This window comes from Zalophus californianus, chromosome 7 (assembly GCF_009762305.2).
Source record: "Zalophus californianus isolate mZalCal1 chromosome 7, mZalCal1.pri.v2, whole genome shotgun sequence".
In the NCBI taxonomy this organism is placed as follows: Eukaryota; Metazoa; Chordata; class Mammalia; order Carnivora; family Otariidae; genus Zalophus; species Zalophus californianus.
Genome location: NC_045601.1, coordinates 126,564,548 through 126,581,777, shown reverse-complemented (window position 1 = coordinate 126,581,777; position 17,230 = coordinate 126,564,548). Strand labels below are relative to the sequence as shown.

Genomic DNA, 17,230 nt, shown 5'->3' with positions numbered 1-17,230 from the left:
TTTCGATTTAGGACTTTTTCTTTTCTTCTTTCTTTTTTTTTTTTGACTTAGGGTATTTTCAACTTACGATGGGTTTATTGGATGCAATCCCATTGTAAACTGAAGAAAATCTGTACTTGTTTCTTTGAAGTTCCTCCATCATGGCAGACCTGAGGACTTTCACATGAGCCAGTTTTTCTCATCAGGATCTATGGCTTTCTTGCTCGTTCTGGTCACCTCTCCCTCCTCAGCTGTTCACTTCTGGGTCCTGTCACCCTTACTCTAGGACTCCAGATCCTTCCTGTTCTATCACACAGAATAATTGCGCTCCCCACTATCACCCTCCCCGACACCAGTCTGGCCCTGGAACGATCTTACTGCAACCAGGTTATCCCATGTGTTGCTAAACTGGGGTTTCTCTGACTAGGATTTGCCACCAGCTTTTTTTTCCCCCTGAAAAATCCCACATGTGCAAAAGCAAAAACAAGCAAATGGTTCAAAGTCCCATCACTAACAAAATGTGGGTTGAAGAGAACAGATCTCTCACCTCACCCAGCCCATTCCCTGAAAGTAGCCATTAATAACTAGCTGCTAGGTATTTGCCACTTTTTTCAAGAACATATGAACAGGCATACATGTGCATAGCCTAGATTATGCTAGACTTGGGCTGTCACTTCACTTTTTCATTTAACAATGTGTTGTGGACATATTTCCATGTTTGCTTCACTTCTTGGAATAGCCATGCTATGAATTGACCATAATTAATCACCCATTTCCCTACTGATGGACAGGTAGATTGTTCCCAAGGACCTCCTTTTACCAACAATGCTGTGGTGAAATCTTTGACAGGTGCTTTCACCTTCCAGGGCGGGGACTAGGTGGGTGAGGCACCTCAGGCACACCCAGGGCACCCGGACAACCCTGAAAACAAGGGCCTCCTTCAGTTTTGCACTCAAGGCTCACTTCCTTTGCCTCACCTTAATCCCAGCCCTATTACCTCCTATAATTCAGTTTCTCTTAGAAATATATGGAATGAAGTAGGGTTCTAATCTCCTCCTCAGCTATTCCTATTTGTTGAGTTACTTATCCTTTCCCTGGTGAATTGAAATGGAACTTTATTCCATATTGGATTCATATATATATATATTTATTTCTGAGCTCTTTTGTTCTATTAATCCATTTATTTTTACTATATGTACATACATAGTAAATATCTACCTATATTTATCTATCTCTGTATTTATAGATATATAGATAGATAGATATTTAAATATGGGTCCACTTTGTGCCCAGCCCTGAAGACCCAGCCCTTCCTTAGAGCCAGTTCTTACTCAGAAGTTACGGATTTGGCTTACTGATTTCCCTTACCTACATTTTTTACTGTGCCGGAGGCTGTTCAGCTTGGAGACCTGCTGTGGATAGGGGTACAGCCCAGCAAGCCACAGGATTTTGATTGTAGCAACTCTATAATGAGCTATAACACATAGCAGGCCAAGTTCCCATCACCTACTAGCCTTTTTCAAAAGCTTCTTGGCAATTGTGGAAAAGTTATTCTTCCGTATGAATTTTGGAATCATTTTGGCCAGTCCCACTAGCGCTTAAACAAGCTTTTATAAAAAGTCATGCATCACCTCCTTTACTCCTGACAAGGAAGTAAGACGTGGCGCAGCGCCTTACATTTCAGAGCAGGACAGAAAAGTCAGGTGCAGTCAGGAAGTCACATGACTCCAGAGCATGCTCGCAAGTGCACTTACACACTGCGGAAATGGTGATGAGCACACAATCATGGGGTCTCTGCAAGGCAAGAGACTGTGAGTGGGAAGGAGCATGCCTGACCAATGTCCTCGTTATGGCACTCCCTAGTCCGTCACCGTGACCGTGAGGAGGCCTTGCTTCCTGGGCTGCTCCCACCCAAGGATCTCCTGCCGTGGAAGAGCAGACCCAGTTGAGTTGTAGGTGGAAGTTCTCGTTGTTAGAGTCACTGACCTCCAGAGTTGTTGGAATGCTCAGCACACGTGAAGTCCAGGGCCTTGGTGGGCAAAACCTGAGACTCTGAAACGTGAATCCCAGAACCAAGACGTGGAAGCAGGAGTGGCCCCAACATCCCTCCAGTGACTCACTAGGGGATTTTTGTGCTTCCTGTTCCTGCAGTTGTGGGCTCTCTCCAGGGCCAAAGATCGTCGTGATAGTAGGGGTACCATTGAACTCTGCTCCCCAGTCACCTTGGACTTGTATCCAGGCATCAGCAGGTGAGAAGAATCACCATCTGGGCAGGAGCTGGTGACCCTGACCAGCAGCAGGAGGAAGGGCTCCTTTTACACAATAGGCAGAAATCCATGCGGAGCCCAAGGATCCCCTTGGGTGCCTCTGGGCACCCCCTTCCCTGTAGTGACTAGGTATAGACTCTCCTAGCAAGCCTGAACTGAGAAGGTTGTAGGACCCTCCAGGAACGAGGCTTGGGTCACAACACCAGGGAAGCCTCTGAGACCCCCCAAGATGAGGCATGACACCACAGGAGACCAGACCAGGTAGTGGAGGGGCTAGAGGATGGATATGAGTTGGCCTTGACGTCCAGCGCAGCTACGGGGGGCTGCACACCGTCTCTCCAGCTTTCTTCTGAGCTTCCTCTGAGGAGGAGAGACGCGTGGGGGCCGTGGAGGGATTGCTACTTGATACCGAAGAGAAGCAGTTACGTGGCGGGTTACAGACCAAATTGTGTTCCCCCCAAAGTCCTATGGTGCAGTCCTAACCCCTACCCCCCCTAACCCCTGGGACCTCAGAATGCGATAGTATATTTGGAGACAGTTTTTACACAGGGAATGACCATGAGGTCATAGGGGTGGGCCCTGATCCGGCGGGGCTGCAGGCCTTGTAAGAGGAGAGTAGGACCCAGACCACACAGAGGGAAGACAATGCGAGGACCCGGGGAGAAGACAGCCGTCTCTAAGCCAAGGAGAGAGGCCTCAGAGGGAACCAGCTGGGCCAGCAGCATCTGGATCCCTGACGTGCAGCTTCCGGCTCTGTGAGGCAATACGTTTCTGCTGTGTCAGCCACTCACTTTGTGGCATCTGAGCAAGCTAATACATGGCAGAAGGGGTGGACCGTGGTGCCTGAGCAAATGTGCCTGTCCCATGTCTGTCTCCAGCCACAGGGGTGTACCTGCCCCTCCCCTGCTGCTCTGAGCCCCCCACCCTTGGAGCTCTGGTGTGCACTGAAGCATCAGACTCTCCCTCTCCACAATCCCCCCTCCCCTCTCCTCCTGCACAGGGTCAGGCCCGCTTTGGGGGCTGCGGCACCCCAGCCTCTTGCGGGGCCCGTTCCGTCGTTCTCACAGATGTTTTCCCTAGATGCTGCTCTTGCATACCCAAGCCTCTCTCTCGGTGTCTGCTTCTTAGAAGATCGGAACGATTCAGTCTGAGCCCTCTTCCTCCCCCTGTTTCACAGATGGGGAAACTGAGGCCCACTTTAGAGAATTCTCTTTGCCACCGAGTGAAGGAGTGAATGGTCTCAAAATTTACCATCCTCATTGCTCCCAGGTTGGATAGCAGAGGTCAGTGAAAATTTCCTCCAAGTTGGCCTTTATCCTGCAGCGTCTGGAAGTGCTTGTGAATGTCTCCAGCACCTTTTCCACACTGGAAGCAACCTGAGGCAGTTTGGAATGAATGAACATGTGAGCTGGACGTCTAGGTTTGTCCTATGCGGTGTTTGGGAGAAACTATGAAAGCTTAACACTCCTAAGAGTTAATTTTAGAGAGGCGGTAGTGAGCTGCCCCCATGAGAGAGGATTTGGATTGTTTTTAGTGATTGAGACAGCAGATAACCAAGGCCTAGTTCAAAGTACAATGTAATGAGCATGAGTCAGAACCGAGGTAGGAAACGTGTTCACTGGGGCAATCACCTAGCTCAACCGTTAGGACAGGATCCGGATATCATTGTATTAAAAAAGGAAGGAAAGAAAAAGAAGGAAAGAAAGAAAGGTTAGGAAGGATTGAAAGAAGGAAGGAAGGAAGGAAAGGAGGAAGGGAGGGAGGGAGGAAGGAAGGAGGAAGGAAGGAAGGAAGGAGGGAAGGAAAAGGAGGGAAGGGAGGAGGGAGAGAGAAAAGAGGAAGGAGAAAGGAAGGAAGGAGGAAGGAAGGAAGGAAGGGAGGAAGGAAGGAGGGAAGGAAGGAAGGAAGGAGGGAGGGAGAGAGAAAAGAAAGGAGAAAGGAAGGAAGGAGGGAAGGAAGGAAGGAAGGAGGGAAGGAAGGAAGGAAGGAGGAAGGAAGGAGAAGGAAGGAAGGAAGGAGGGAAGGAAGGAAAGGAGAGGAAGGGAGGAAGGAGGAAGGAAGAGGAGGAAGGAAGGAGGAAGGAGGAAGGAGGAAGAAGAAGGAAGGAAGGAAGGAAGGGAAGGAAGGAGGAAGGAGGAAGGAAGGGAAGGAAGGAAGGAGGAAGGAGGAAGGAGGGAAGGAAGAGGAAGGAGAGGAGGAAGGAGGAGGAAGGAGAGGAAGAAGAAGGAGGAAGAAGGAAGGAAGGAAGGAAGAGAAGGAAGGAGGAAGGAAGGAGGGAAGGAAGGAGGAAGGAGGAAGGAGGAAGGAAGGGGGAAGGAAGGAAGGAGAGGGAAGGGAGGAAAAGGAGGGAAGGAAGAGGGGGAGGAAGGAAGAGAGGAAGGAAGAAGGAGGAGGGGAAGGAAGGAGGGAAGGAAGGAAGGAAAGGAAGGAAGGAAGGAAGGAAGGGAGAAGTCTGGAAGCTCTCACCAACACAGCACCAGCCAGAGAACCATCACTCAAGGCTTCGAGCTGATCATTAAACACAGGGCCTGTGCTGAGGAGGTGGTCCCGCAGGTTGGGAGCTGGGAGCCCAGGTGGGGCTAGAAGGAAGGGAAAACCCTCCATCCCCAGGGAGCTCTCATGCTTCTCAAGGAGAGGTGCTCAGGCTGTGGCCTCAGGGGTTCCTTGGAGTCGGCAGTGGGGTCCCAACTGAGGGCCACATGGGGGGAGGCGCTGGGGCAAAGACCAGCCGTGACCTCAGGCAGGTACCGTGAGAGACCAAGCACTCTAGAACTGTGGCTGCGAGTGCCCGTGGGCGGGGGCTGTGAAGGAATCCTTTCCTCCTCCTCCACCGGCCCCCTCGGCCTTCTCCCTCTCAAAGGAGCTGGGCTGGTTTAAGGCCTGGTGCAGTTTGAGCCTCTGTCCCCAGCATTACTGAGCGACACGGCTTTGGCTGGATGTGGGCACTTAGTGACACATTTACTTTGTGAAGTCAAAGTATGACATGTTGACAGCATTGGCTTTCAGTGAGCTCCCACAGTACCAAGGTTATATGGAAGTTTCTGCCAAGTTAAACCTGTATACCTTCTTTAACACTTAAAAAAAAAAAAAGGCTTATTTTTGGCTTTCAAAAAAAATTACATGTCACTATTGGCAGGCTCTAATATTTAAATGATATTTTTAGATGGGATGATTTAAGGGAGTAAATTCATTCATTCATTCATTCATTCATTGTATTGAGTGTCTTTCAGGTAGGTTATCCGGAGAGATGTGAAGCCAGTGTCTACCTTAAAGAAGAAAAATGTTAAAAGCTGCCAAATAATAGGGCTCCTGAAAGATTCTCACAGTTGTTGTATGGTTAGTTAGACCAGCTCTGTCCACTCCAGCTGCCGTTGGCCCCATGTTGTTCTTGAATACTTAGACTGTGCCACATCCAAGCCAAGATGCACTGTACATATTGGCTTCTGGGGTTTAGCATGACAGAGAACGCAAAATATTTCATTAGCAATGTTAAATAGTAATCGTATGTTTTAAATATTGATTATTTGGTTATATTGGGCTAAATAAGCTCTATTACTAAAACGAATTTCACCTGTTCTTTTTTTTTTTTTACTTTTCTTTTAATGCGACTACTAGAACCTTTGAAATCACCCACATGACTTGTCATGTCGCCATTGGACAGAGCTGGGTTAGCCCCTCAGAACTCTTTTGTACCTCCAACTTTCTGTAGAAACTTGAGGATAGACACTCTTTATATATTTAAATTCAAGATACTATATACAAGATGGGGCGCCTGGGTGGCTCAGACAGTTAAGCGTCTGGTTCTTGGTTTCAGCTCAGGTTATGATCTCAGGGTCGTGGGATAGAGCCCTGCGTGAGATTCTTTCCCCCTCGTGCTTCCTTTCTCCCCTGCTTCTCCCTCCCATGCCGTGCACACACACACACACTCTCTCTCTCAAATAAATAAATAAATAAAATCTTAAAAAAAAAAAACCCAAAATACTATATACAAGGGAGACTTGAAGAGTTTATCTGGGGCTTTTTGTTGGAAAGTTGGGATTTTTTTTTCCCCCAAAGGTAAAACTCCAGGTAACAATGGACATATGTGTGAGGTGGTTCAGACAGAGGTATAGGGCGGTGTTGGCCACAGCATGGGGTCCAGTCAAATAATCCAGGGTGAAAGGAAAAGACAGTGAGGGTGTGGGGAAAGGCCCTTCACCAAAAGCAGGACATCTGACTCTCAGCATTCCTTCTGCGGCTCAGAGAAACAGCTGAGAAAAACCACCACTCAGGAAAATGTGGTGTCTGTGCACATGGGAGTCCTGGGGACCCCATGAGTCGCCAGCCTTGGGAGAACAAGGGCTGATGAGTGTCTTCATTCAGATTTTATCAGAAAAATAGAATTCCCTGACTATAATAATCTCTGAACTCCTTTGAGCAGGGAGCTCACCGGGTTTAGGGAACACGTTGACACGTTAAAAAAGTAAAACTAAGACGATATAGAAAGCCTGGTTATTGTAGTCCACGACCCCTTTCCTCCTGCAAGGACTGAATCGGAACATGAATTATGGCCCATCGGTTCCCAGGCTGTCTCCCCACTGAGAGCCTGCGTGCAAAATAAACCCTCGGAGCACTTATGCAAGGTATGATTAGCAGAAGCGCACAGGATTATGTTTATGGGTGTCTGGAGGATTCTCAAGCTGAGAGTTCGGGCAACGTAGGGGAAAAATAAATTCTCTCTCGGATCTCATTTTGGAGTCATGAATCCAGACACCAGATTATTTAACCGCATTAGATGATCTTTTGGGTCTGATTTAAAATCTACAAAAACAAGGAAGTCAGCGCTCGGGCTGAGGATGCGAGCTAGTGCTTTTAACCCTGCATCATGTTCAAGGGATTGCTCCTTGGAAAAGAAGGGTTTGAGTAAGCATCTCCTCCAATGTTGAGTCCTTCTGTGATGGATTTATGCCAGATTGTTGCTTTTACTTGAGTGACATTGGTTATAAAGAAAGTATTTTTGTTTTATTTCATTTCATAAAATAATTTCATTTTCAGTGTGCATGCTATCCAACTAGGAGAATGCTGTTCACCATTTTCTTTTCTTGTCCAACCCCGAAAGGCTATTCATACCAAATCATTTCATAACTCTTCAATCACATTTCAACAGATCTCCTGGTTAGCTTGTGTGGTTGTGTAGTAATTCGAGTTAACTCAGAGTAGATGCTTACCTGTTACACTTCATAGCTAAAAAACAAAGACATAGGGTTTAGACCAATTATTTACTACGTGTTTTGCCCAGAATACCACAGAGAGCCTTGGGTGCGGTGGGGTGAGAAAACAACAGAAGTAAAAGAAAATTTTTAATCTGGCGCAATTTTAATCTTCAATATAAACATGTTAGATAAATACAAAGGAGAGAGGGAAATGTGTGTTATACTTTCTTTTTCCTTTTGTCACAGCTATTTTTAATCTTGATTGTTCCAGAAGTTGTGGCATTCCTGAGACTCTGCTGGGTCCAGTTATAGCTGCCTATACATCCTTCCCTTTGTGGAGAAAAACTTGGGTGTATGGGTGTATTTTTTTTTTTTTTTTTTTTTTTTTACTTCTTGACCTTTTCTCTAGTTGTCAATTAATAACACGTCCCAGTCAGCCTATCAACATTTATTCCCCTAAGATTTCTATCAATAGTTTGGGCACTGGAGCTGGACAGTTGAGCGCAAGTCTCACTTGTACGCTTATGAGACCTTGGGAAAGTTCTCTACTCTTTCCAAGCCTCATCTGTTAAAAAGGCTTAATAATGGAGCCAGCTCACAGGGCTGGGTGAGGATTAAAAGAGATTATTCACATAATGCCCTCAGCCCAGAGTCTGGCACTCAGTAAATCGTGGCTATATTTATTATCGCTTTCCTGCCAACCTCATCCTGGCTTCCTATGGAGCAGTGTACCTCAAAGGGTGAGCCGGGAAGCCTCCACACCCGCGTCCCTGGGAGCCCGTGAGAAGCCCGTGAGAATTCTCCATCTACCTCAGACCTTCGCCATCCAAATGTCTGGGCTCAGGACTCAGCGATCTGTGCAGCCAGGCTCTCGGAGAGATTTGCATGCATGGTCAGTCTGAGAGGCACCTATCTGGAGAGCCTACTGTATGATTCCTCAGCCTGACACCTTGCTCTTTGCACGGCCCCACCTCATTCCTGGGAACAGTAGAAGCTGCAGGTGTGGGAAGAAACTGAGGTGGGTTCTGGGAAAGGGCTGTTGACTCAGTACTTCCGGATGGATAGACAAAGGGTGTGGAGGGGATTGGCCCATCCCTGCCTTAAGCACAGGCTGCGGAGAAGGGGATGGGAAGGAATTTCTGAGTGTTCCTGCAGGAAGCCAGGGGGAATTAGGCGGGCCCTGCAGGGCAGAGTGCCCAACCCTTTAATAAAGGGGATGCAAACCTGCCAGCCTGAGTACCACTGGATGTTCCTCCCACCAGATCAGCGGCTCTCCCTGGCTCATGCCAGCCTGTTCCCTGGCCCCTGGGGGAGAGGTCGGCACCGTCCAGCTGCTGGGCCTTTCTTCATGGCTCCAGCAAATGTTTGCCCCCGGTGCCACCCATTTTGTGTCATAGCTAACATAGTCACATATTTGACTCACCTGGGAAATCGTAAGCTCTCTCAGGCCAGGACTTTATTTATTCCCTCAACCACTATTTACTAAGGGTCTACTGTGCCCAGGCTTTTCCTGGGGGCTGGCGAGATAGTTGAGAACAAGGACCACAGCTGGTACCCCCAGTCCAGGCGACATCACCCTGCTGGGGCTAACCCAACAGGCTCCCCAGATTACTTTACTTCCCTGCCTCACATCCTTCAATGGCTTCCAGTCATGTTTAGAATAGAATCCATACTCCTTTCTGTGGCCTGTAAGGCTCCGTATGCTTCCTGCTTTCCCCTCCCTCCAAACAGGTGTTCCATCAGCCTCCAAACCTGTTCCTGTTACAGGCCTTTGCCCCTTCCTCTACTTGGGATGCTCTTCCCCAAATCGCCAAGGTTTGCTCTTTCTTTCTCCTCCTCTGATTCCTCCATCAAGTACAACTGCACCACACTCCATCATCCCGATCTCCCATCTGGCTTTAGTTTCTCGGTAGAATTTATCATGGCCCAAAGTTATATTCTATACTGTCATATTACATATGCTTTCTTCACTTATTTCTGTCAGTCTCCTCTAGAATTTAGAAGTTCCCTGGAAGCAGAAACTTAATTGGCCTGTTCTCTGTTCTATCTCCAGTGCCTAGACCGTGGCAGGTACCCAGGAGGAACTCAATGAATATTTGGTGAATGAATGAGCCAATGGACAAAAGATCACATTTGGAGTTTACAGAATTTCTCATTAGATTCTGGTTCTGATGTCAATTCCTTTCTCCCCTGCTCCCTTGGAAGAGGTAAAGGCTTTTGAAATGTTCAGCAGGCTGAAAATATGATTCTCCATACCAAAGGTCCTTAGGGTGTCAGTGAATGACCGCCAGTGATACTTACTGGTCCTTGTAGGAGTCCTTCAGGATGTCAGGAAATAACAATGTGTTGTTACAAATAGCTTTAAGGAAAATTTGCTATTGACTATCAGTCTGAGAATAATAAACATTCCCTGGTAATTTTCTTAGAGTATAGATACTACTTTAAGGGCTTTCAGAATATTCTTTAGAGTTCAGACAGTAACACGGTGTGGGCTTGTCTCAGGTTATTTGTCAGAAAGTACCAAGTCTGGGCAGGTGAGTTTTCCAGAATTATAAAGCATCAACCTTCTTAATCCTAAAATTAAAACACAAATATGAAAGTCGTTTTCATAGAAGACTTTTTCATAGATTAAAATGCTTATCCGCACCTACATTTTATGTGAACTCTCTTTGAGGGTGGTCTGCACACAGAGGAAGGGTCTCTCTCTGTCAGAAACTAGAACACAGGAAATGATTCCCAAGACACTTATGTTGGAGGGTTTTTTTTCTCCCTCTTATTTTTCTCATTCTCCTTCCTCTTTTCCTCACTTGTGACGTGGAAATGTGAAACGTTCCTTCTCAGTTTGGTGCTTCGAAGTCTCAAAGGGAAAAGTAAACAAACTCCTACCCTATTAGCAGATGCTGTGTGTGGCAGATGTTCACTTAAACACTCAGATAACAGTGACAGACCTGCAGGATGTTCCCTGAGGAGGGGCCATCAAGGACCGGCCCTCCCAGTTCCCAACCCAGTGCAATTCTTCCCGATTTTTGTAGAACTCTTTATGCTTAGATAATGTAAGGAAGATTTTTCAAGTGTAGCATCTTAACACACTGTCAAGTCTCAACACACCCCAATAAGCGAGGAGATGGAATCATTGCATACTCAGGAGACTGTTTCTTGGGCCTAACAAAGAAACCATTTTCTTTGCCATTTCTAGAGGCTTTTGAAAGAATTTTCCAAATTAACTCAAGTCGCCAGTGGTCTGCATGTGTCTTATGAGGACATCTTCCTTAGAAGAAAAGGAAGGGTTCCCGATTTCCTTGTACCCGAAGGAGCTTAGAACTTTGTACCTCCTATCAGTGAGAAATTCTTTCAGTGGCAAGTGACAAGAAACCTGATCTGAACAGACTTCAGCCAAAAAGGAAATTATGCTGGCTGGGGTCACCACGCAGTCCAGAGTAGATCGGGTGTGGCTTCAGGTGCGACTTGATTCAAACCTCAAGGGATACAACCTAGACCCAGTGGTCTTTTCTTTTCTCTTCCATGTGTTCTCCTCTTGCAAGGTGACTGCCAACGGCTCTCAAGGTGAGGGGCTCCTGGGTTCAAATGCAGCAGAAAAAAATGAGGACCCTTGGCTTGGTATCCCCAGGCAGAGTCTTGTTGCATCTCACGGTCTCTGATTGCCAACCAGAAGCCTGTCCCCCAACCAGTCATAGTTCCAAGGGGCGTATGATATGCTGATTGGCTTAGACTCAGGTCACATGAACTACTCCAGAGCCAGTTAACTTCACCCAAAGCTAATGACAATGGAGGACTAGGTGACCTGCCGGTTCTCTGGCCAGATCTCTGCTGTGGACTAGCTGTGCTGTCATTGAAAAGACAGACTAGGGAAGTGATGGTGCATATATCTTTTCAAAGGAATCCTACAAATATCATCACACTTTCTTTTGGTGAGGATTTAGCCAGAAGTAAAAGTTTCCCAACTGGCATATCATCAAAATTACTGGGGGATTTAGATTCCAGAAGTTTGGGGTGGCACCCACAGAGTATAATAAATCTGTTAAATTCCATCATTTTTAAGACCACCCCAGATGATTTGGAAGATCAGTTGAAGTCGGGCACCCGCCCAGGCACCCCTCTTCTGGGCAGGGCCAGCTCCGGCCAGAAGTCATGTCCTTCCTTCTGTGCCTTATGTCTATACCTGTATATTCTGCCTTGTAGTGTAGTGCTTCTGTATGGATTTTACTTCCCCTTTCAAAACAATAAACCCTTGGAGGACTGGAATCATGCTGTTCCTTGAGTCCCAAACCTTCGCAGGGCCCCCTACGGTGCCTTATGCCGAGGAGGCTCTCTATTTATTTCTGTTGTTTGGATCAAAGTATGAGTGAATGGAGCCCTTACACCTCCCCTTTCTTCTTCTCTTTGTTTTTGGCACTGTCTTTTCCCCAAGATGCCTGTCCTTAGAAAGCTCTAACGAACTCTAGCCTGATTTGCTGATGAGGCCTTCAGATGGTATTTCTGCATTGTTGCTTACTTTTTAAGAAGAGGTTGTTGGAAGACAGGACATTTTAAAGCCATAATGGTAAGCAGAAGCAGAAAGAAAGACCTGGGGTACAGAACTTGGGAACTCTCCCCTTTCTGAGAGCTCCTTTATTTCCTGAATTAGAAACATTAGGATGTTTCCTGTAATCTCTCTATTACAAAGTGAGGGCAGAAGCGCATGACAATAAAAATAGTAGAACAAAATTAAGGAGGACGGGTAGGGATTCCTTTTTAAATAAGATAGGAAACTCAGAAATCATTAAAAAAAGAAAAACAAGTAGAGATTTGACTACAAAAAATTAGAAATGTCTGCATGAAAAAATATACCTTACATAACATAGATAGATGACAGAAGAAAAAATTGATGTTTACCTCCACAGAAGTTTACTGTTTGATAAGTGCTTACAATTTGATATGAGAAAGCTAACATCCCAATAGAAAAATGGGCAAAGGATAATAGGTGATTTATAAAAGAGGAAATACAAATGGCCGGGTGTATGAGAACATGCTGACCCTTACTTCAGTCAGGGAAACAAAAGGAAAATTAACCAGATGTCAGTTTTTACCCATCCAATTTGCAAAATTTGAAGCAATCCATAACATCCAGAGCTGGGAGGTTTGGTGAAATGGGCATCTTATCCATTGCCATTGGGGGTATGCATTGTTGTAAATGTTTACCAAAGTTGTTTGGAAACATCTATGAAATAAATGATGTTTATAGCCTTTGACTGAACCACTAATCTTATTTCTAGGAATCTGAGCTAAAGCGTACAAAACGAAAGCACCAGGATGTAGGACTACAGGTATAAAGGTTGTTTCAGCTTTATTTGAGGTGGGGTAGGGTAGGGAAAGAAACCCTGCATATCTCATCAGCATTCAAACTATGGCATATCATGAAGGTAATAAAAAGAATAAATGAGATCTATAAATTGGGGATGGGGGTGGCCATAATATAGATTATATATATATTGGAATACCACTTTTATTAAAAAGTTGTAGAGAAAGAAAAAGAAAACCCCTTCCATATGTGTTCATATTTCTATATGTTTATGAACTCCTAGACAAAGGTGTGAGGGTTAGGTACCAAACTGTTAACCCTGTTACCTTAGGGGATGGGATTACAGTGGGGGAGGCAAGCCCAACTTTAACACACAGAGGCGGTGGGCCCAAGGAGAGAGGACAGATGGAAGCTTGGCCTTGTCAACTCCCCAGCTCTTCATTCCAGTTCCCTGTGCACCTGAAGAGACTTTGTGCACATATGTGTTGGCACCCCAGCCCGCCCACTCCCCACAACTGCTCCTGGAGTCTATGAGTGCACCCATCCTGGGCCAGGCTGCCCTTGGAAGAACAGGCCGCAGGGGAGACTCACTCTGGTCCTGGGAGAGGGCTTGAGGTCTTTTGGGCAGGGAATTCTAGTATCCCTGATACCTGGAATGTGGTCTAAAAGGAGTCACAGACTCTCAAGTAGACAATTGTCCTTGGCTCTGAAGACCCCTATTTCATTGGTGAGGCTTAGATTTCTAAAGAAGAGGGCTTGAACTGGGGTCCTAGTGGCCCACGTCTAAGGGGGTGGGTACAGAGAAATGGGGGAGATGGTTAAATATTCTTCTTTATGTTTCTCTAAATTATTGACTCATTACAATAAACATTCAGGAATTCAAAAAAAAAATTTAAATGTATCTCCTTGAACATTTTAAAGTGAAAACCCAAGAACCTAACAGGGAAAAAGACACTCAGCTAAATTAATCTCTAATGGAGAAATGTCAGGCACCATTGTGAGCATGTGGGTAGAAGAAAGAGCTGAGACCATCTACCACTTCTTCATACCCCCTCACTCCATCTTGCCATTACTGTTTTGCTGTAAAGTCAAGGGACATAGATGGCATGGGGTCAAGCACATATACCTACATACACATTTTTTTTTAAGATTTTATTTATTTATTTGACAGAGAGAGACACGGCGAGAGAGGGAACACAAGCAGGGGGGGTGGGAGAGGGAGAAGCAGGCTTCCTGCTGAGCAGGGAGCCTGATGCAGGGCTCGATCCCAGGACCCTGGGATCATGACCTGAGCCGAAGGCAGACACTTAACGACTGAGCCACCCAGGTGCCCCCCTACATACACATTTTTTGAGGAGATTTATCCACCCATCAAATATTTACCGAGGGCTCCTTATGTATCAGGCAATTTTTCAGGTGCTGGGAATATAGCAAAGAATAAAATAGCAAAAATCCCTGCCCTCATGGAGATAGACATTAAACAAGATAAATAAATAAAAGTAAAGGTGTGTTAGAAAGTGCTAAACATAAAGCCAGGACAGAGTGAGGGGTAGGGGACTCCAGTTTTAGATGGTGTGACCAGGACGGTCTTACCTGGGATGAGATGTAAATCCTGATCTGTAGGAAATGAGGGAGCCAGGTGAAGTGACAGATTTGTGAAGCTCACTTTCTTCCCCCTGGAATTGATTAAACAACAAACCAGACATGAAGAGACATGGAGGAAACTCACATGCATATTGCGAAGTAGAAGAAGCCAGTATGAAAGACGACATACTGTGCAACTCTAGTTATGTGACATTCTGCAGAAGGCAAACCTATGGACACATAAAGATCAGTGGTTGGAGGGGAGAGTTGGAGGGGAATACGTTGAGCACAGGGGACTTTTTAAGGTGGTACAGTTACTCTGTATGATTATGTAATGGTGGGTGCATGACATTATGCACTCGCCAAAACCCATAGAACTTTACAGCACAAAGATTGAACCTCAATGTATGGGAAGTAGAAAAAAAATTTTCAGAAGGTCAGAGGATCCCAGGGAGGGACTCAGACTGTGCCAAGAGATTCTAACTGTAATAAAAATGTATGAAACAGCCTCGTTAGGGGAAAGGTGCTGACCTAAGTAATCCTGGGGATGAGCAGAATCTATAAGACTAAAGGCAAGATAAACAGTGCTTAGCACTGCACGCTAATTGATAAAGTTGTTTCCCATAGTGCTGTGGGTTCATGATTCTCTTTTTTTAATAATTTTTTTTTTTTTTTTTGAGAGGAAGGGAGAGAGAGAGTATGAGCAGTGTGGAGGAGAGGCAGATGGAGAGAGAGAATCCCAAGCAGGCTTCATGCCCAGCATGGAGCCTGATGCGGGGCTTGATCTCACGACCCTGAGATAATGACCTGAGCCAAAATCAGGAGTCAACACTTAATCGACCGAGCCACCCAGGTGCCCCTGATATGAGGCTTATATACGTATATACTGGAATGGAACATTAAATAAAATGATGGTGGATGGTAGGAGCCAGGTTTCTTACTGTGGGAGCGGGTATTTACAGATCAGCAGGGGAGGAGGCAAAAATGTGTCTATCTCTTAATAGGTTAGAGTTGGAGACGTCAGTAAAAAATCATGTTTTACTTAACATCAATATAGATAGTTACATACTGAAGTATTCATAGATAGTCACAAAAATATTTCTTCGGGCTATCCTCTTATAGCCTAAAAGCAAAAAAAAGGGGGGGAAAAAGATACTCTGGTATCAGTGAGTATACCTAGGTCCCCGATCTTGGTTTCTAATACCATTCTCTAATAAAAGGAACCAGGGCTTCTTGGAAAGTGAGAACCAGGGTAAGAAATATACAAGATGAGCCTAGGGTACCTTCTAATGACAGAAAGTAAGGAAGGCCCCCTCCCTTCTCCATCTCCCACCAAAATGAGGGACTATGTCAGAGGGGTACAGGAGCCAAGCAAAAGAGCTCTCAATGGCTAAAGCTGGGACAATTTGAGTAATACAAAAGTAGTACTGTATTACAACCTAAAGTATAATGTAAATATTCATGAGTCCATACTAATATAAATAAATAATTGAATAAATAAGTAAGTAGGGAGGATAGACAAACCTCCATGCATAAGAATTCAAAATACTTGTACACTTTACCCTCAAGGAGGTGATGCAGAACCACCCAAGTAAGGACTGACCTCCTTCCAAAGAGTAGGTAGGGTATGGGAAAAAAAGCATGATTGTGAATTGTCAGAGTCTCCCCAGGGTGGGTTGCAAGGATATTCCTAGAATTTAAGGAGGCTTTTCATTGTTGTGAGTGGTGGAGTCCTGCCAACCTCAGGTCTATAGGTCCTTGATACACGTGTGGCCTGGTTGTGGCAGGGCCGAGGTGTGATTTGAGGCCCTGGGCAAGTGAGGGTGACAGGGACTGTGGTTTTTGTGGCCAGAGGTGCAGGTGGGGTTTGGAGGGAGTCCTACTCCGACCTGAGGTAGGAGGAGAAAACAGTGGCTGGGGACACAGAATCCTGTGGCAGCTAGCATTCTCAGGCTGGCTCTCCCTTCTAGGACATGTCCAAGGCCAACCTCCTTCCAAAGAGCAGGGTATGGGAAAAGAGGAAGTATCACTTGTCAGTGGAGAAACCTGACAGGGATGGCCTCAGCTGGGTGGTCAAGGTCAGCGTCCACAGGGATAAGTTATGTTGATGGTATATAATGAGAATGACACTTAACCTCTGTGCTCTTCCTCCCTCCCAACCAGAATCCCAATCTAATCACGAGAAAAACATCAGACACACACAACTGAGGGACATTCCACAAAATACTGAATCAGTAACTCCTCCAAACCAGCAAGGTCATCAAAAAAAGGAAAGTCTGAGAAACCATCACAGCCAAGAGGACCCTAAGGAGACAGGATCATGAGATGTAATGTGGGATCTGGGGGATGGGTGGGGGGGGGATACAAGCTGAGGGAAACTTAGGAAATCTGAACAAAGTGTGGATTTTCCTTCATAACAATGTTATCAGTATTATTAGTTCATCAATTGTAACAAATGTACCATACTAATGTAAGATGTTAATAATGGGAGAAACTGGTGTCAGGTGTATGGGGGCACTGTAAATCTTCTCTCATTTTCTATAAATCTAAAACTGTTCTAAAAATTAAAGTCTGTTATATATATATTTATATGTATTTAAATATTTATTTAATTGAGAGAGAGAGAGAGAGAGAGCGCACAAGCAGGTGGGGCAGAGGGAGAGGGAGTGAGAATCTCAAGCAGAGTTCATGCTGAGCGTGGAGACTGATGTGGGTCTTGATCCCATGACCCAGAGATCACAACTTCAGCCGAAAGCAAGAGTCGGATGCTCAACCGACAGCACTACCCAGGCACCTCTCTATTTTATATATATTTAAAACCTTGTATAATTACAATCATGACTTTTAAACCCTGGTTTTGTTCAAGGGAAATGTAGCTATGAGCTTTTGTACACATGGGCACCAGAAGG

At 45.6% G+C, this 17,230-nt stretch overlaps 1 long non-coding RNA gene across 2 annotated transcripts in view; it reads left to right on the top strand.

The window, feature by feature from the left end:
- Nucleotides 1–16,904, top strand: part of LOC113927246 — a 46,425-nt gene extending 29,521 nt beyond the window's left edge. For both annotated transcript variants that reach the window (XR_004820218.1, XR_003521555.2), the window contains exons 3-6: nt 9,492–9,645; nt 11,868–11,999; nt 12,712–12,762; nt 16,485–16,904. This is a non-coding gene — a long non-coding RNA (uncharacterized LOC113927246). The remainder of the gene's footprint in view (nt 1–9,491; nt 9,646–11,867; nt 12,000–12,711; nt 12,763–16,484) is intronic.
- The last annotated feature ends 326 nt before the right edge of the window (nt 16,905–17,230 follow it).